Here is a 22184-nt window from a genome sequence, read left to right as displayed (position 1 = left end):
GTCTGCGTGGGTTTCTTCCCACAATCCAAAGACGTGCAAGTTAGGTAAATCGGCCATGTTAAGTTGCCCATAGTGTTCAAAGGTGTGTAGGCTTGGTGCATTAGGGGTAAATGCAGAGTGATAGGGAATGATTGGATGGGGTACTCTTTGGAGGGGTCAGTCAGTGTGGACTTGTTGGGCCTAAGGGCCTGTTTCCACACTTTAGGGATTTTATAATGATCAAACAACCTCCTTTGATTGCAGCAGACATCCATGGGAAGCTACATTTAGGCCATGGGTGTAGCCTTTGCTGACAGCGTTCCCCTTTTTTGAAGGATGGATCCCTCTGATTTCAATGGCACCTCGAATAACTCCATGTGGTGGGAGACATTTCATATAATCTCTTTGAACTGAACATGACAATTTTGATTTGGACTGCCAAGAGCACAGATTTTTTTCAAGGTAAAGCTATTATCCTCCTTAAGGAGACATTGTCTAATTTGTGGAAGTAAAGTCTCTTCCATTAATTGATCGTGAATCAAATTTATGTGTATAAGTCAATTGCTGCAACATTGCTATATATTGTTTAATGAACTAACCATTTCCCTGGGATCTCTGGTAGAATGCACATTGTTTAATCACCACATTTTTCAATGGCTTAAAATAGTTTTCCAGACCACTAACTGCTTTATCAAACATATCATGTCTTCTGTGAGCTGCTCAAATATTTGCTGGCATTCTCTCAGAGACCATGTCCAAGTATCACCTTCTTGCAAACTGCTGCAACCTCTGGATGATCCAACCCTGTGGGCAGCAAGTAGTTTTGAACTCAGATTGCATGGCATGAGTGGTTCTCTCCACAAAGGAAGAAAGCTGCAAGAATCTGTAAAATTAAGCTTTTCTTCATTTTGTTTTTATGTTGTATATTTTATATCTTGGATCTAAGCAGGGATTACATGAGTCTCTGTGTCTCAGGTTTTATTTTTAGTGCTTTAGATTGTTTATTCCATGCACCGGGTCTGGTTTCCAGTTCTGTCTAGTTTATTGACTTTTCTCTTAGCCCACACACAGGACAAACCAATCGAGTACAGTGAGTTTCAACAGTAAACAGTCTCACATCAGAGGGAGAATTTGGACACTTTTGGTATTGTAAGGTTTCCCTACCAACCTCACAATTGGAGTGTTTATTTGTTGTCATGTTATGTGCCTTCTTCTGCAAAGGCAGAGAACAAAAAAGTCCGAATGTCCACATTGGCTTGTGTGAACAGGAGGGAAGGAGAAAGTGAAGACTGCAGATGCTGGTGGTCAGAGTCAAATAGTTTGCAGTGGGAAAAGCACAACAGGTCAGGCAGCATCCGAGGAGTAAGAGAATCGACATTTCGGGTGTAAGCCTTTCATCAGGAATGTGGGGTAGAGGGGAAGGGGGCTGCAAAATAAATAGGAGAGGTGTGGTTGGGGCTGGAGGGAAGGTAGCTGGGAAGATGATAGGTGGATATAGGTGGGGGTTAATGGTGATAGGTTGGAGCAAAGGGTGGAGCAGAAAGGTGGGAAGGAAATGGACAGGTGGAACAGCTCAAGAGGACAGTGCTGAGTTGGAGGGCTGGATTTTGGGATGAGGTAGGGGAGGGGAGATGAGGAAACTGGCATAACTGATGTTGATGCCATGTGATTGGAGGGTTCTAAGGTGGAAAATGAGCTGTTCTTCCACCAAGAATTAGGTGGCTGGATTTGGCAGTGAAGGAGGCCCAGGACTTGCATGTCCTTGGCAGAGCGGGAGGGGCAGTTGAAGTGGTTGGCCACAGGGTGGTGAGGTTGTTTGGTGCGTGTGTCCCAGAGATGTTCTCTGAAACATTCCACAAGTTGACGTCCTGTCTTCCCAATGTAGAGGAGACCACATCAAGAGCAACAGACACAGCAGATGATGTTTTGGAGGTGCAGGAAAATCTCTGCTGGATGTGGAAGGATCTTTTGGGGCCTTGGATGGAGGTGAGGGGGAGGTGTGGGTGCAGGCTTTACACCTCTTGCGGTGGCAAGGGTAGGTGCCAAGAGTGGAAGGTGGGTTGATGGGGGGGAATGGACCTAATGAGGGAGTCACAAAGGGAATGGTCTCTGCAGAATGCAGTTAGGGGTAGGGAGGGAAACATACATCTTGTAGTGGGGTCTGACTGTAAATGGTGGAAATGGTGGAGAATTGGTGGGGTGGAAGGTTAGGAACAGGGAGGGTCCTATCCTTGTTGCGGTTGGAGGGTTGGGGTTTAAGGGTGGAAGTGCGTGACGTGGAGGAGATGTGCTGGAGGGAACTGTTGACCACCTGGGAGGAGAAATTGCAATCCTTGAAGTAGGAGGTTATCTGGGATGTTCTGGAGTGGAATTGTTCCTCTTAGGAATTGGGAGTAAAGGATGGCAGTTTTACAGGAGGAGTGTGGGAGGAGGTGCAGTCCATGTAGCTGTGGGAGTTGGTGGGTTTGAAATAGATGTCTGTGTTGAATCAGTCGCTGGAGATGGAGATGGAGAGGTCCAGGAAAAGGAAGGAGGTGTCTGAGATGGTCCAGGTGAACTTGAGGTCAGGGTGGAAAGTGTTTGTGATGTTGATGAACTATTCAAACTCCTCATGGGAGCAGAAGGTGGCACCGATATAGTCATCAATGTAGCGGAGGAAATGATGGAGAATGGTGCCAGTGTAACTACAGAAGATGGACTGTTCCACATATCCAATGAAGAGGCAGGCAGAGCTGGGGCCCATGTGGGTGCCCATGGCTACCCCTTTGGTCTGAAGGAAATGGGAGGTTTCGAAAGAGAAGTTGCTGAGGGTGAGGACCAGTTCAGCCAATTGAACGAGTGTGTCAATGGAGGGGTACTGGTTGAGTCAACAGGAGAGGAAGAAATGGAGGACTTGAAGGCCTTCGTCATGGTGGATGGATGTGTATAGGGACTGGATGAACATGGTGAAGATGAGGCATTGGGAGAGGGGAAATGAATGTCATGGAGGAGTTAGAGGGCATGGGTGGTATCCCGAATGTACATGGGGATCAAAGGGGACAGGATAGTGTCAAGATATGAGGAGCTAAGTTTGGTGGGCCAAAGCAGGCAGAGACAATGGGTCGACCAGGGCAGTCAGGTTTATGCATTTTGAGTTAGAGGTATAACTGGGCTATGAGGTTCCTAGACTATGAGGTTGGAGGCTGCACATGGGAGATCCCCTGAGATGATGAGGTTGTCGATAGTCTGAGAGATGATGATTTGCTGATGGGAGGGGAGGTCGTGGTCAAGGGGGGAGCAGGTGGAGGTGTCCATGTATTGGTGCCAGCTTCAAAGGTGTAGAGGTCAGCGTGCCAAACTACCACTGCACACCCCCTTGTCAGCTGGTTTGATCAAACCTTCCACCTGGTTTGATGGTGAGGTTGGGGTTGAAGCAGAGGGAGTGGAGGGCTGTGCTTTGTGAGGGTGAGAGGTTGGAGTGGGTGAGAGGGGTGGACAGGTTGAGGTGGTCAACGTACAGGAGGGAAGGGGAACTGAAAATAAAAAAATGCTGGACATGACAGCAGGTCAGGCAACACTTATGGAGAGAAAGCATGCTAACATTTTGAGTCTAGATGATTCCATCAACTGGGAAGGGGAACAGTTGGGCAAGTTGAATGTGAGACTTGGCTGCATCTCAGAGTTTACCCTGAAATCCAACAACACTTTGAAAGTCAGATGTCTTGTAGAATGAGGAATCTTTGCTCGAGCATGTAAAGAAAAGCCTGCTGTCATGTGATCATAGAGGTTCTACCAGTATGATGTTGGAGCAGCCTCTTTATGCAAGAGGTTGACTCAACACATTGCTTCTGTAGTGATTGTAATGAGGTCAGCTAGGTGGACTTCAAAATGTATGAGTTCCCTGATTAGGCTTTTAATCTGGTCTAATCAGAGAGCCCTGTATGACATTTAAAAACAGGAGTGTCAGACATCCTGACACTCTGGGGATTGACTCTGACAAGGCTGTACCAGGGTCAAGAACATTCTACATCTTGGTGATGGGATACCAGCTTCTGTGGAGTTATTTAAGCTTCATCTGTAATTAGATCTTTAACCTTTCTTCCCATATTGTCATATGCACCTCTGTCTCTTCCCCCGATCTTGTCTCATCTTGATTGGATCTGTCAAATGACTCTATGTCTTAAAGAAAAGCTTTTCTCAAGTTTTAGCATCTGAGATTTTACACCACGTATCTCATGATCCCTTTTGTCAGTCTCCACTATGGGTGCAAAAAGGGCAAAATGCTGAGGATGAGTGTGAGATTTGGCTGATGAGACGGAAATGGGAGGTTTCTGCAGGATGATGTATGAGTCGAGATGAAGGGGTTAAGGTTTGTTGTCCATGAAATGTCAGAGTGTGTGGCTTGAGACTGTTGTGTCACTCATCTCTTCCTGCCTTTCTGAGATCTGAGGTCTTCTTGGTGCATTGATACCATTCTGGAGAACTGTACCTCTGCAGGTGACTTCCTCAACAACTTTCATCTATGGAAAGCTTGTTCGATAGGTTTTCCTTTTCTTCTTGTCTTTCAGCAAGATCACTTTATTGCATCCTCTCAAATTCCACATTATACTTGTAAGAGTGAGACACAGGGTATTGGGTTCCCATGTCCCCTCCCTAATCTCTTCATTGCTGCAGTCTCAAATTGGCAGACACAAGTGACTCATTCTATGCCATGTCATAGGCCCTTGGTTAGAAATTCTTTATTTGATAGAATAGATACATAATTGCATCTGCACTCCCTAGTTTGTGGGAGATCTTGGAATCAGGATCCTAATAAAATGCCTGAGTCAGAGAGGTTCAATATGGTCTTCTGCAGCTGTTGGTGGGTTTCACAATATAAAAATGTCCCATCAATTGACCAGGGATTAAGATTGGAAAATTTTACACAAAGCCACACCATGTGCAACAGTAAGGTTTTTGCAGGTGCAAGGAAATGCTTCTTGGAAGGATATGCTTCTGAGGCAAATTCAACAGTTAGAACTTATTTGCAGATGCTGGTTGTTAGCACTGCCACAGGTTTTCAAAAAAGTGACATAAAAATTCACCTGCTGCCTGTTTAAAATCAAACATAAACAAAGTCAACATCTAACAAAATAGTTTTTACAAGTATTTTTTCACACCAGGTTACTCCTCTGGTGCATATGGCTCTGGAAGGATCTCAAAGGGTTCAGACTTGATTGAGTGTGATAAGCACAATGGTGATGTCATGAGGACTTGGGAAGGGGAGTGAAGTAGATATTGTGGGAGACAGACATCAGACTAAGCCCACACTAGTTTTGCAGTAAACTAGAGCCTTCTCATCTAATCCATAAGTAGTTTCAGCCGTACAATAAGCTACATCTTATTTGATCTTTGTATCTCTTCTCACTAAACTAAACATGGCTAAAGAACCCAAACAGTTAGAAGCTATAGATAGAGACACACACAACAGCTCTCATGGACTTCTTGCTCAGGTTTAATTTCCGCAGCAGCTACACCAGTTGTGTTTTGTCCAAATGATATTTCCATTTTTCATTAATGGGAAATACCACAATTTATAGCAATCTTGGCATAAGACATGTAGTGTTGCATAAAATACGAATTATGATTGTGATTAGCAGAAATTCATCTAGTCAAATTTTCACTCCACTGGATTTAGGCATGCTGAATTTATTTAGATCTGCATAATATAGCCTTTCTAAACTGAATTGTTTAGTGTTCGAGCATCCCCAACACTGAAGTGGCAGAAAATGACTTGGGAAGATAGTTCTCATGGAAACTTTAACTTCAAATATCAAACTATGGAAGCTTAACAGTAAACTAGAGCAATTGTAACTTTCATTGAGGGAGTATATTCAAAGAAACAAGATATAGATAGCATACAAAGTGTCTTGTGAAATGCATACTAAAGAGTCCTACCAGTTGCTCCTTGATTAGAAGCAAAATGCAGCTGCTACTTGTATAGAGACAGTGTGATGAAGAAGAGCTGATCGAAGCCTCCATACCAATCTGATCCAAATTTTGATATTGATCATGAAATAGAAGAGAAGGCTCTGACTTATAATGGTTAAGAAATCCAAGTAATTGTAGCCACGGGTTATACATCAAAAATAGAGTTGAAAGTATGCAGATATTAATGGATTTAACTACATTCCCATACTTAATCAGTATAAGGCAAGTAGGAGAGGCCCCTTTCAATTAGCAGGGATACACTTGAATAACTAGTGTAGGTGCGAAGTATGAAATGTAGTTGATCAAGATGTATTGTGAAGACCCAAGAGTACCTGATAAGAGAGTTTGGAAATGTCATGGGATCATGGATGACCTAAAGCTGTCCAATAGTCACATGATTAATCTGATTGGATGTGTATGTAAAGTATAAATAATACAATTAGTTTGTAACAGCCAAAAGTGTGATAAAACAAATGTATAAAAAGATACATTTCCCTTTGTTCAGTGAAGATGTCCCTGGACTGCTAGAGGTTTTCTCCCTGCTGATGTAAAACAATAAACTCTTTGATGTTGGAAGTGGACCCAAGTGTTGAGTGATTCATTTAGTTGTTCCATCCCAACACTCAGTGTAATATTACACAGTGAAGTTAATTACTTGGCAATTGAGGAGATGGCAAAAGAAGGCTTTGATATTTTTATTTCTATTCACAGCAGCGATGCATTATTTGCAAATGCAATGCTGCAGTAAGCTGCTGACAAGATATCAAAAGGATAAGGATTAAGTATCAAAGATGCGGAATGAAAACTTGATCAATCCTGGCAGATAATTTCCAACAAAGTTTGTGCTGTTGTTTTTGTGTCAATATTTAACCAATTCCAAAACACAATCATAGAATTTGGATTTGAATTATAAAAAGAAACTGAGTAAAACAAAATACATTTGTTGTAGAAGCATGACATTAATTTATAGGAAGAACTATAATTGCTGGGGGCATGTGTTAGATCTCTCAGTTTGCAGCTCAGTGCTGCACCAATAAGCTAATCAATGCCATCGACAGGAGCACTATCTGACTAAGTCTGATAGGCAGGCAGAGAGGGCTAATACCTTCAGAACCATCGCTGGATCCACCACAGGTAAATTGTTACGGATTCCATACATTGCCATCAAAGCTCTCCTGGACCAGTGAGCAGCCTTCAATAACATGATGGGTTTTCATTTTATTGGTGCCCAACCTGATCGATAGTATTTCAGGTGTGTGCCCATAATGGAAAGCAGCTGTGGAACCTATACACATTTTTCTTTCACAGGATGCAGGCTAAGCTGGTAATTGCCAGCTTTAATTGCCCTTGAAAAGGTTGTAATGAGTTGCCTTGTTGAAAATCTGCAGGTCCATGTAGTGTAGATACACCTATCATGATGTGGAAGTAGGCTTCTAGGATTTTGACACAGCAACAGTGAATCATCAGTCATACAGTTTCAAGTCAGGATGGTGTATGACTTGGAGGGAATCTTGCACAGTTGGAAGTACTGCATGCAGTTTTGGTTGTCCTACTACAGAAAGGATATTATTAAACTAGAGAGATTGTAGAAAAAATTTACTAGGATGACACCTGGACGAGAAGGTTTGAGTTATAAGGAGAGGCTGGATAGGCTTGGAATTTATTTTCCCTGGAGCATAGGAGACTGAAGGGTGAACTTATAGAGTCCTATAAAATCATGAGAGGCACAGATAAGGTAGATATTCAACAGCTTTTCCCCATGCTAGGGGAGTCTAAAACTAGAAGGCATATTTTTAAATTAAGGGAGAGACACAAAAGAATCCAGTGGGGCAATTTTTTCTCATGGAGGGTGGTGAGTCTGGGATAGGACCAAATGTAGTGGTGAAGGTGAGTACAGTCTTATCATTTAGACAGCTACATGGAGGGATACGTATGGAGGGATATAGATTTGATGCAGGTAAATGGGACTAGATTAACGGTGAAAACTGACTGGCATGGACAAATTGGGTCGAAGGGCCTATTTCCATGCTAAAAATCTCTATGACTCTATAAAAAGGAGAAAGTCTGTCTACCAAACTGAAACTTAACAGAGCAATAATCTTGTCCACTTTTCTCATCCACTTTCATTTTTGCTGTCTTCGGTAGCTTCTGTCAAAATGGTAAGCATTGAGATACTCACCTGAACTAGCGTGCCAAGCATCCACATCATATTGACACAATCACAGCCGACTGGGCTGGTCCCATAGCCAGGTTACCTGACACTCACTTGTCAAAGTGTAACTTCAATTGAAAGTTTACGTTTGGCTTGACCATTCTCATGATGGTCAAACGAACTGCTGCAAGGATATTGAAAACTTCACTTCAAGTCCTCGGAGAAGCCTTCCCAGTGTCACTGAAGCTGGCACAACAAAAATTGTTAGACAGCCACCTTCAAAAATACACAAATTAGATGCAGACAGACAATGCTAGGAGAACAATTTGTTTAGAATGCAATTCTCTGCAGTATCTTCTCCTGTTTGCATTAGTCTTCTGAATGCAAATCAACTTTAGAAGTCATTTGCATATCCCCTGCAATGCTATTAACACCTCAGCTGATGATCATCATCATCTTTACTTCAAAAAGATTTTGTAAAAAATCATTGACTTAAAGTACTTTTAAAAGGAGTTTAACCCTGAGCCACCTCCCTTGCCAATAATGCTCATCTTCCCCCAGTGTTCATAACCCTGACCTTCTCAGAATTCTCACACTGACAATTCCCAGGCTCTCCCTTCACCTGCCTATCCCAAAAGTGTTCAACCTCCAGCCACTGAAAATATTCAACCCTTCTTCCTCACTACCTAGTGATACTCAACTTGCTGCTTCCTCCTCGAACAAATCTCATGCCTCTTCCCTCATCCTGTAATAGTGTGCACACCTCCACCCCTAGATTACACTCCAAGTTCACTCTGAATCATACTCATTCACACCACAATCAAACCATCACTCACTGACAATGCCAATCTCCTGGCATCAGCCATTCAGAAGCCAGATATAGCAGAAACTGGATCACATTGTCAGGAGAGAGGGGTGAATATCCATGAGGAGAGGTAGATATTGTTAGAGGAGCAGTAAACCTTCTTGAGAGAATGAACATTGTCAGCAGAGGGGATGCAGGTGGTGAACAATGTTGGGGCCATGAATATTTTTGGGAGGGAGTGTCAAGAAGGAGAGGTTAATATTGTCAGGAATAGAATGAGCATCATTGAGGTTGCTGTGGTATTCAAGCACTTTGAAAGTCCAGCTGACTTACCTGAGTCTGTGCTCCTCACCAGACTTTCTACTAGCTGTGAATAACTCTAATTAAATCTGTGTAAAAACTAGGTACAAGTATGGGACAAATAATGCAGCTGTCATCTTAGTCCCACTGTTGTAGGAAATTGTACATAATTTGGAAATTTAAAATTGGCAATTGGACATTTAAACTACCCATTTATCAGACTTGTGCACACATCAGGACTTCAAGACCCCACAGTGGAACAGGGCCTTGAGCTGAGGTGATTAACACAATTTCCCATATCAGGAGATTCAGTCCAAAGAGTTTGTGAAGGGATACATATAGGCTACAATGACTGGGCAAAAAATTGGCAGCTGGGCATAATGTGGAAAAATGAAATTAACTATTTTGGCAAGAGAATGGAAACGTAGAATATTATTTAAATAGAAAGAGAATGTAGAATGCCGGAGGACAGAGGAGATTAGGTTTTCTTACACATGTAACGCCATTATCTTCTCGAGAAATTAGGGATGAGCAGCAAATGCCAGCCTTGCTATCAGCACTCACAGAATTCTGTAAAGAAGGGTAGTCTGCAAGTATAGCGAGTAATTAGGAAAGCAAAATGCATGTTGGCCTTTTATTGAAAGGGTGATGATGGAGTATAAAGGTCAGGATGTCTTGCAACAACGGTACAGGGCATTGGAACTTGCACTGAAAAGAGTTCAGAGAAGGTTCTCTAAGTTGCTTGGAAGTAAGGGTTTGCTTATGAAGGCAGGTTTATCAGATGGGTCCTGTACACATTGGGATTTAGAAGAATGAATGGTGATCTTTGAAAAATTCTGAAGATTCTAAGATAACTTTGTGGAGTAAATGCTGAAAGAATGTTTTCCCCAAGGGAATCTAAAACTAGAGCACAGTTTCAAAAGAAGAATTCACCTAAACATCAGAGACAAGGAAGAAGTTCTTCCCCCAGAGCGTCATGAATCTATGGAAATCTCTACCTCAAACAGCTGTGCAGACTGATTCATTTAATATCTTCAGTGTTAAGATGGACAAATTTGTGAATTATAATGGGACTCAAGGGTTATGAGGAACAGACAAAACAGTAGAGACCAAGATCAGATCTGTCATTATCTTAATGAACAATAGAGATTATTCAAGAGACTTTTTGAACTCTTGGTTCTGTTTCTTGTGATCTTACACAATTCTGAAAAATGTCATTGAAAGTCTTCCTGAAGCGTGGTGCCCAGAATTGAATAATGTACCCCAGTTGGATTCTAGCCAGAGCTACGTATAGCTGTAGAATACCATTGACCCCATTGCATTCCAGCCTTTAAGATAAAAGCCACTATTCTATTTACTTTTTAATGAGTTTCTTAACCAGCTCTTGCACAATCTTACTCAGCCTCAAGATCTAAACTATAAGACATATGTCCCAATATAGAACAGATTAGCTAATCTGATTTCATCTGCTTAACCATCACAATTGATATTAAAGGGTTTACAGATAGTTCACGGAAAGCATGACATTATAACAAGGCATAGAAAGGCGAGTATTACTAACATTATCCTTAAATTAGAGTTGTCAGCTTGAGTAAAACAGTCATGTCCTTTATGGGTCTGAAGGCCATTGAACAATTAAGCAATGAAGCTAATTGCCATAGCTCCGGGTCAGTAAGATTTTTTATCCATTGTATTTTGAAAGATATAATTGAGATGATGCCAGTTTAGAGAACAGTGCCTGACTAAGTAGTGTGACCATCAATTATCATGTTATTTGTCTGTATCACAAAGACTTTACTGAAAAAATATGTCTAAAGAAAAATGATCTTGCCTTGCAATCTTTCAGTCTGGTTTTCAATCAAAGACATAACTATAAATGAGTATCACGTGAATTATGGACATCAAAAAGGATTTTCTGTGATTGAGTAAGATTGGTTTTTCACTGACATCAATGTAATTTTGCACAAAGCAACTGTAGTCAAGAATGGGAAATATACACTTTTCATTAATCAATATTGTTAACCCAAACATATCCAAAGTTGAGCAAATGTTGTAAAAATGTTGGGGAGTAAAAGAATAATGTAAAGGGGAATGTATCTGATATCAAATTTGATATCACATATCAAATTGCTGAGGGACCTATTACTTGCTGATTTTCTTTTTGGCTCATGACATATTTTGTTTTATGATTCACTATTTATAAAAATATATAATGTGTCACAGCCTTCGGTTCCCTCTAAGATGTAATCCTCCATCAATGACCTGTATATTATTCATTACTTTACAGAAGATGAGCAGCCGGCATTACATGTTGATGGATTGAGAACTCACTGCTATTTCACCTTTTATGGGGATGTCATTATCAAGGACATCACAGGTGCAGAAACTTATGTGAATTATAGTTTTCGGGCAATTGAGGTGAGAACATAATAGTAAAATCTGTCAGATGTTCTCTCGTTGGTGTTCTCAGGTCTTCCAAGCTGATCACTGGAAAATACTGTAATAATTAAGGACAGAGGTGGGCTGCAAGGAAGAATGTGTTCAAAAAAAGAATTTGTGGGGGCATGGGAGGGTTGCAGTGAAATTCAATATGAACTGATGTAATTGACTGGTGCCTGAAAGGACTTAAACATATCGAAGTTTGCTCTCATGCTTAATCTAACTAGAATAGGCTTTTGGCTGCAGTTCTGATTAGAGGAATTACCACAGGGTTGAGAACATACCTGACTGAATCACGACTCCTTATACATCTTTCCTGAAATGTCATATTAATGGCCCCTACTCGTGTACTGAGTCTCGAACATCATCTTCATCCACATTCATTTCTCCTGATTATTGTCAGTACTATTTTTGCTGTCCCTTTTCTTCCAGTATTATCAATAAACTTAATGCTGTATCTACACTATTTAATAACTATAATTATGAATCACCACCCTACAAATTGTATCCTCATATCACAATGCCAATATATTGGGCATTGCATTACTTACATTTTCCACTTTGCATATTTTCAGCTCATCCAAATTTGCTCACATTTGTGTAAAGAATCTTGTTCCACTATTATTCTTTTCATTGCTGACCTATTCAGTCACCCAAATCCTCCAAATTATATTCTGAATCTTTTGCCTTTCCTTATCCTGTGGTATCCTGTATGTTTTCCACATTCTGGCCTCTTGTACTTTCCTAATCTATTGACAATATCATTGGTAGACATGACAGTAGAGGCTGAGTTTAAATGTAAGAAAAATTAAATGAAAGTGTGAAGGAAGAGCTCCCCATTAACAATCCAAATAATAAACAGTGTGGGAGAAATAAATGAGATGCAAAGTGAAAAAATCCCCAGTGTTCTATGACTTCCACAGTAACATAATAAAAAGTCGTAGATAAGATAACTTGTTGGATTACTGATGGGATTGGACAGGGGTGTGTGGTTGAGGAGGTGATACGGATGCAGGTATATGGGATGGTTCTGCTAAACACTTGAGATCGGGGATGGGGGATGGATGACTCAAGAGACCTTGAGAGTTGAGCTGCAATCTAATTAAGACACTTTTATAAAATTTAACATATTTTGGAAGCAACATGTTCAGAGATATTATTATACACCACTGGACCTGAACCCAAGCCTCCTCATCCAGTGTGAGGGAAACTACCTCTGTGCCACAAGAAGGCAAGACACCACGTTAACTTATTTTCTAACCAACCTATTCAAAGATGTTATTAAACAGCTGGAGAAGGTGTGAACTGAGGCCTCCTCCTCCTTACCACTGTACCGCAAGAGGAAAAGACACTTTATTAACAAAAACCTCCTATCAGTGACAGTGAATTGTCAATCATGAGTAGCATTTGCCTGAATAGCTGTTAACTATTGTGGCAGGAAGCTATTTTAGTAACTGGAGCTTGAGTGAGGGTTGTAAGACTCTAAATAGTAAGCATTTCCTCATGCTCAGTGTAGTTGGAGAACTAGATGTTTCACAACCAAAGGGATAAGGTTGTGGATTTAGTGTGGTGGGAATTTAGTGCAGAGGCAAAAGATGTGATTATTTTTATTTTACATCCAGCAGCTGCTAAGTGTTTCTCATTTGATTCTAAGGTAGGTGTAATTTGATCTTAAATACAAAATTGACACTAGTCAATCTGTCAAAAACAAAGATTAGATGATTTCCACCACTTCCAGCAGGATGCTACAACCAGATACATAATCCCCTCCCCTTCCTTGTCAGCCCTCCGGGGCACCCTGATCCACTCCCTCCTTCACTCCCAACACTCCCACAACCCTTTCAGTTCAACCAATCATGCTAAACATAATCTCAAACTAAACTAGTCACACCTCAGAGAGTCATGGAGATGTACAGCACGGAAATAGACCCTTCGGTCCAACTCATCCATGCTGACTAGATATCCCAACCCAATCTAGTCCCATTTGCTAGCACTTGGCCCACATCCCTCAAAACCCTTCCTATTCATATACACATCCAGATGTCTTTTAAATGTTGAAATTGTACCAGCCTCTATCACTTTTGCCGGCAGCTTAATTCCATACAAGCACCACCCTCGGCATGAAAAAGTTGCCCCATAGGTCTCTTTTGTATCTTTCCCCTCTCACCCTAAACCTATGCCCTCTAATTCTGGACACCCCACGCCAGGGAAATGACATTGTCTGTTTATCCTATCCATGCCCCTCATGATTTTATAAATTTCTATGAGGTCACCCCTCAGCCTTCGATGTTCCAGGTAAAAAGACCAGAATTGCATGCAATATTCCAAAAGGGGCCTAACCAACATCCTGTACATCCGCAACATGACCTCCCAACTCTTATACTCAATGGTCTGGCCAATAAAGGAAATTATATCAAATACCTTTTTCACTCTCCTATCTACCTGTGAATCTACTTTCAAGGAGCTATGAACCTGCACTCCAAGGTTACTTTATTTAGCAACACTCCCTAGGACCTTAACATTAAGTGTATATATCCTGATAAGATTTGCTTTCCCAAAATGCAGCACCTCACAATTATCTAAATTAAACTCCATCTGTCACTTCTCAGCCCATTGGCCCATCTGATCAAGATCCTGTTGTAATCAGAAGTAGTCTTCTTCACTGTCCACTACACTTCCAATTTTGGTGTTATCTGCAAACTTCCTAACTATACCTCCTATTTTCATATCCAAATCACTTATATAAATCACAAAAGGTAGTTGACCCAGCACCATCCTTGTAGCACTCCACTGGTCACAGGCCTCCAGTCTGAAAAACAACCCTCCACCACCACCCTCTGTCTTCTACCTTTGAGCCAGTTCTGTATCCAAATGGCTAGTTCTCCCTGTATTCATGAGTCCTAACCTTGCTAACCAGTCTCCCATGGGGAACCTTGTTGAATGCCTTACTGAAGTCCATAGATCACGTCCACCGATGTGCCCTCATCAATCCTGTTTGTCACTTTTTCAAAAAACTCAATTCAGTTCATGAGACATGATTTCCCATGCACAAAGCCATGTTGACTATCCCTAATCAGTCCTTGCCTTTCCAAATAAATGTAAATCCTGTCCCTCAGGATTCCCTCCAACAACTTGACCATCAGCGACATCAGGTTCACTGGTCTATAGTTATCTGGCTTATCCTTACCACCTTTCTTAAGTAGTGGCACCACCCCCAGTCTTCTAGCACCTCACCTGTGACTATTGATGATACAAATATCCCAGCAAGGGGCCCAGCAATCACTTCCCTAGCTTGACACATAGTTCTAGGGTACACCTGATCAGGTCTTGGGGATTTATTCATCTTTATGCATTTCAAGACATCCAACATTTCCTCTTCTGCAATATGGACATTTTTCTATTTCCCCATATTCTATATCTTTCTCCACTGTAAACACTGATGCAAAATACTCATTTAGTATTTCCCCCATCTCCTGTAGCTCCACACAAAGGCTGCCTTGCTGATCTTTGAGGGGCCCTATTCACTCCCTAGTTACCCTTTTGTCCTTCATGTATTTCTAAAATCCCTTTGGATTCTCTTTAACCCTGCTTGCTCCTAGCCAATATCCCTTCAACTCTTTCTTATTTATGTACTTATTCAAGTATCTTTTAAACATTGTAGTTGTGCACCACTTCCTCAGGAAGTTCATTATGCACACAAACCACCCTCTGTGTAAAGAATGTGCCTCTCATGTCTTTTTTAAATCTGAGGTCGGATTCATAGGCTTATAGTTCCATAACCTATCTCCTCAGATTTAAGCAAAAGATTTTCAAGATCTAAAGATTTCAAGATTGTCAAGAGTTAATGTTCGCTGTTTTATCTGAGGAGATTGGTCTCATTGAAGCCCCAGGAGCTACTTGATGTAGCTCACTGTTGAGGTTCAATGAAGTCCACATGCAATATCGATAGCTCAGTGAAGATGGGAGACTGAAGTTCAGAGAAACCCAAGGGCAGTGCCAACTTAGTGGATGGCTGTCTGAAAGAGCTGGAATCCTTCTAGTAATTATTGGTAGGAGTGCAGTTTCATTTTCTGCTCCTCGGATGCTGCCTGACCGGCTGTGCTTTTCCAGCCCCACTCTAATCTAGTGCAGTTTCATCAGTCCAGTCTGACACTCCTTCAGGAGAGATTGTACTATCAGGGGTAAGTAATTGTTGCTCTGAAAATTTTTTCAAAATGGAATCCATTGTGAAGGAGGCAAATTTTAATATGGTTTAGTGAGCCACACAGTCACTAATAATTGGATGAGTTGCTGAGAAACTTGATGGTATTTGCAATTTGATGTACTCTGTTGGATGTTCAACCACCATTTGTCTGTCAACCTATATTTACGTCTTGTTAATTCTGGATGTCAGTTTGTAAATCGTGTATATATTTTTGATTTTGTGTTCTATTTTGGATTAATTTATTTTTATAAATCTGTTTTTTAGACCATTAGATATAGCAACAGGAGTAGGTGGTTTACCCCCTCTCACTGGCTCTACCATTTAATAGGATCATGCTGATCTGACATTCCCCATGTTCATTTTCCCACCATTTCTTCATAAACCTTGATTCCCTTACTAGTTAGGAATCTATCTGACTCACGCTTCTGTCCCCACATCTCCATGAGGCAAGAAGCCCTGAAGACTCTCAACCTTCAAAGAAAAAATTATTTCTTATCTCAATCTTAAATTGGCACCTCTTCATACCGAGACTATATCCTCTGGTTGGAGAGCCTCCCAAGAAGGGAAACATCCTCCCAACATTTATTCTGTCAAGTGCTTTAAGAATCCTATAAGTTTCAATAAGATCACCTCTATTTCTTCTAAATGTATGCAAAGTTTAACCTATTGTATAAACTCTTGTAGCTTTAATTACTTGGTAATTTACTGGGGTCGCAAATAATGTCTACAATAAGGGAAAAAAAAGTTACAGGCCCCAATCAGATCATTATATAAGTTTGTGGTATTCTCATCAAAAAGACGAATGTTTACCTGGATACTGGATGCAGTCACATCTTTTGGAATAAGTCAAATTTCTAAGTTGTCAAATTTTTAAGTTGCTCAATCATCAGGTAGAGAAGGGAAGTGGTGACAGGAAGAATAGCAGCCTTTTTTTTTTGGCCAAGGTATTAGGATGAGAACAATGACAGAAGGGTAAATGAACTATAGCTCCATGGTACAGGATGCCATTCAAGCAGAGAAAGTGAAAAGGAACATGGTAATGAAGGAGCAGTACAGTCAAGGTTGTAGATCTTTTGTCCATACCCATGGTTCCAAAGATTAAGTTGCCTGTCCAGTTCTAGGGTTAAAGATATGCCCTCACATCTGGATATGAATTTGGAGTGAGAATGAAGGATTCAGTTGCTGTCATTCATGTAAGACATGGATAGAATGAGGAATGATTTTCTATTGAGTTACTTTAAAGAACTAGAACAGACCCCTGATTGCAGACACTGAAAAGTAATAACCTCTGGGTTGAACTGAACACTAAATGGCATACAGTCAAGTGGGTTAGAATATTAAATTCATGGTTCAAAGACTGCTCTGGGAAGAAATAATTTTAAATCATGGGACACTGTTATCTAGCCCTCGGAAAAACCAGCATTATTTCATTGAGATGGTCCTAGGATCAGTAGCCCATTGACATGTAAAGTTGGACTATGGAGGAAGGTTTAAACTAAAAAGGAGTGGTGGAGTGGAATCAGGTGCAGACTAACAAATCGAAAGAAAACTCCAGGCAAGGGAATAGTGTAGACATTTCGGGTAAATAGAGTGGGACAGGACCAAGGAACATAATGCCAATAGAACATAAGTGAACAGTGAAAAAAAGTGGTTCATATATAAAATTATTTGTTTTATCTGAATAGGTAAAGTATTGACAATATGATGGAGAAACTAACAGTACAAATAAAAATAAAAAGGCTTGATATAATCACCATTCCACAGTTCTGAGGTGATTAATGTTGAGTAATAAAATGCCAGGGTTTGCAACATTTTGAAGACAAGAAAATTGGAAAAATAGGAGTAGCCTGATAATAAAATATGACAGAATTATATTTGATTCAGAAAATTAGGAAGTGGAATCAATGTGAGATTTGAGAAAATTTGTAGCTCAGGTTGAGGTTCTGGATGTAAATTTGCTCACAGAGCTGGAAGGCTCATTTTCAGATGTTTCATCACCATTCTAGGTAACTTCATCAGTGAGCCTCTGGTGAAGCACTGGTGTAATGTCTTGCTTTCTATTTATGTGTTTTGGTTTCCTTGGATTGATGATGTCATTTCCTGTGGTGATATCATTTCCTGTTCTTTTTCTCAGAGGGTGGAAGATGGCGTCCATTTTGACATGTTGTTGATAGAGCTCCAGTTGGAATGCCTCATGAGTGTCTCTGTTTGGCTTGTCTTAGGATGGATGTGTTGTCCCAATCGAAGTGGTGTCCTTCCTTATTTGTATGTAAAGATACATACAGAGTGGACCATGTCTTTTTTGTGGTTAGTTGATGTTCATGTATCCTGGTGGCTAGTTTTCTACCTGTTTATCCAATGTATTGTTTATTACAGTTCCTGCAAGGTATTTTGTAAATGACATTTGTTTTGTTTGTTGTCTGTACAGTGTCCTTCAAGTTCATTTGCTGCTGTTTTAGTGTGTTGCTGGGTTTGTGGGCTACCATGATGCCAAGAGGTCTGACTAGTCTGGTGGTCATTTCTGAGACTTTGTGCATGGGAAATCATATCTCACAAACTTGATTCTGTTTTCTGAAAAAGTAATAAAGAGGATTGATGAGGGCAGAGCGGTGGACACAATCTATATGGACTTCAGTAAGGCGTTCAACAAGGTTCCCCATGGTAGACTGGTTAGCAAGGTTAGATCTCATGGAATACAGGGAGAACTAGCCATTTGTATGCAGAATTGGCTCAAAGGTAGAAGATAGAGGATGGTGGTGGAGGGTTGTTTTTCAGATTGGAGGCCTGTGACCAGTGGAGTGCTACAAGGATCGGTGCTGGGTCCACTACTTTTTGTCATTTAAATAAGTGATTTGGATATGAACATAGAAGTTATAGCTATGAAGTTTGCAGATGACACCAAAATTGGAAGTGTAGTGGACAGCGAAGAAGGTTACCTCAGATTACAACAGAATCTTGGTCAGATGGGCCAATGGACTAAGGAGTGGTAGATGGAGTTTAATTTAGATGAATGCAAGGTGCTGCATTTTGGAAAGGCAAATCTTAGCAGGACATATATACATAATGTTAAGGTCCTGGGGAGTGTTGCTGAACAAAGTGACCTTGGAGTGCAGGTTCATAGCTCCTTAAAAGTGAAGTTGCAGTTAGATAGGATAATGAAGAAGGTGTTTGGTATGCTTGCCTTTATTTGTCAGAGCATTGAGTATAGGAGTTGGGAGTTTATGTTGTGGCTGTACAGGACATTGGTTAGGCCACTGTTGGACTGTTGCGTGCAATGCTGGTCTCCTTCATATCAGAAGGATGTTGTGAAACTTGAAAAGGTTCAGAAAAGATTTACAAGGATGTTGCCAGGGCTGGAGGATTTGAGCTCTAGGAAGAAGTTGAATAGGCTGAGGCTGTTTTCCCTGAAGCATCGAACTCTAAGGGATGACCTCATAGAGGTTTATAAAATCATGAGGGACATGGATAAGATAAATAGACAAGGTCTTTTTCCTGGGGTCGGGGAGGCCAGAACTAGAGGGCATAGGATAAGGGTGAGAATGGAAAAATATAAAAGGGAGCTAAGCAGCAACTTTTTCATGCAGAGGGTAGAACGTGTATGGAATGAGCTGCCAGAGGAAGTTCTGGAGGCTGGTACAATTGCAACATTTAAAAGGTATCTGGATGGGTATATGAATCGTAAGAGTTTAGAGGGATATGGGCCAAGTGCTGGCAAACAGGACTAGATTAGAATAGGACATTTAGTCAGCATGGATGAGTTGGACCGAAGGGTCTGATTCCATGCTGTATATCTCTATGACTCTATGATTTTATGTCTTTGATGTAGGGAAGAGTGGCTAGTGATTCTGGGTGCGTTTTGTCTGCTTGGTTAGGTTTCTTGCTGAAAAATCACCGTACTGTGATCATTGGGTACCCATTCTTTTTGAAAACGCTGACTTGCTGATTTTTCTCAGCTCTTCATAGTTCCTCTGTGCTGCAGTGTGTGGTGGCTCATAGAACACTATTTCAAATACAACTTCGTTTGTGAATGTTGATATTTGGAATCAATGTTTGGGGAGATAAGGGATAGCAAAGTTTAAAGAATGCTTGAGAGAATAGTTCACAGGCTCTTAACAGATTTCTGATAGGAGGATTATTTTTAATTAACTTGGTCAGATGTAATATAATGCATCTCTGGGACAGTTGGAAGTTCCAGACTTTCTGGATTTGAGGTAAGGATAATACCACTGAGACATAAAATCCTTTAAATGTGGTTTTGATTAATTAACCTCTATATTATGAGCCCAGTGCAGATATGCATGCCATCTTACTAGTGAAGGACTTTTTTCTCTGCATATTATTTTGATTAATTTTCAAAGTATTTGATCAAGTGATGCAAAATTTACACAGTATTAAGGTGAATGTGAAATATAAATAAAAAACCATGGTTAGAGGATCGATAACATCAGTTGAGAAGTAATGTGTTTTTGGTCTGGACTGATACTTAAATAAGTTAATGTCTGAGCTAAAAGAACAGACAAATGAATGTCATATAGAGTTATAGAGTCATAGAACTATGCAGAACCTTCAGACCAATTTGTTCATGCAGATCTGATATTCTAAGTTAACTTAGTCCCATTTACCAGCATTTGGCCCATGTCTCTCTAAACCTTCCTATTTATATACCCATTCAGATACTTTTTACATGTTGTAATTGTACCAGCCTCCACCACTTCTGCTAGTTGCTTGTTCCATACACGCACCGTCCTCTGCATGAAAAAAGTGCCCATTAGGCCCCTTTTAAATCTTTCCCCTCTCAACTTAAACCTATACCAGCTAGTTTTAGACTTTCCTACACCAGGGAAAAGACTTTGACTATTCACCCTATCCATGCCCTTCATTTTATAAACTTCATCCCTCAGCCTCCTGCACTCCAGGGAAAATAGTCCCAGCCTATTCAGCCTGTCCTGTAGCTCAAACCGTCCAACCCTGGCAACATCCTTGTAAATCTTTTCAGAACCCTTTCAAGTTTCACAACATCCTTTCTATAGCAGGGAGACCAGAAATGAATGCAGTATTCCAAAAGTGACCTAACCAATATAATTACATTAAATTTAATATGATGTCATTATCACCAACTTTAAGGCTTAATTACCCATTAATATAAGCATCTGCTGAGAATTCATGCAATTAAATTTTAGACAATGCCAACAATGTGAAATAATCAAAATAATAAAGGGACGACTTTTTCTAAGATAATTTACATTCACTGCAATTCATTCTTCATGATGTCTTGTGATGACTGAGGATCATCTCACAAATCTTAGCTCTCATTAGCAGACACATTCTGAATGTTATTTCAACTTCTATTATGTAACCAACACAGCTTGTTTTGTTTCCTGCAATATGACTTCCATTAACAGTGGAACTTCTTTGCCACATTTTAACCACTTGCTCCTGCATAAACAGAAAGTGCTAATGAGTTTGTGGTGACTTTTTAATTAAACGACGCAACACTCAGCAATCAAATTCATATCTGATCTGCAAGGTTTGTAGCTCAGGTTGAGGTTTAGGGTGTTGGTTTGCTCGCTGAGCTGTAGGTTTGATATCCAGACGTTTCATTGCCTGGCTAGGTAACATCATCAGTGGCGACCTCCAAATGAAGCGAAGCTGTTGTCTCCTGCTTTCTATTTATATGTTTGTCCTGGATGGGGTTCCTGGGGTTTGTGGAGATGTCATTTTTTGTTCGTTTTTTGAGGGGTTGATAGATGGATTCTAGATCTATGTGTTTGTTTATGGCATTGTGGTTGGAGTGCCAGGCCTCTAGGAATTCTGTGACATGTCAACCCCTCAGAAAACAAACATGAAATGACATCACCACAAACCCCAGGAACCCCATCCAGGACAAACATATAACTAGAAAGCAGGAGACAACAGATTCGCTTCACTTGGAGGTCGCCACTGATGATGTTACCTAGCCAGGCAATGAAACGTCTGGATATCAAACCTACAGCTCAGCGAGCAAATCATATCTGATCTGTTCTTCCCCTTATGATTGGATATCAACTATTCACTTGTGTGATCCTTAAGTCAAAACAATACACAAAAGAACGTTCAAAAACTCGAATATTTCAAGTATTCAAAAATAGGATATTAACATTTTAAATTACCCACTTCAGTATCCCATTCAAATGATAAGATTTGTAAGATGAGTATCAGGAAATTTATAAAATTACATTTATATGACAGGTTTCATGACAGACACATCCCAAAATATTTCATAGCTAACAAATTACTGTTTGATCAGAGGTGTGAACCTAAACTTTATTCACAATACAGTAAACAGTGTCATTGAGCCAAGATTGGCAGAAGAATTA

The sequence above is a fragment of the Chiloscyllium punctatum genome, chromosome 9, assembly GCF_047496795.1.
Source record: "Chiloscyllium punctatum isolate Juve2018m chromosome 9, sChiPun1.3, whole genome shotgun sequence".
Taxonomy (NCBI): domain Eukaryota; kingdom Metazoa; phylum Chordata; class Chondrichthyes; order Orectolobiformes; family Hemiscylliidae; genus Chiloscyllium; species Chiloscyllium punctatum.
Note: the sequence above shows the minus strand (reverse complement) of the source record.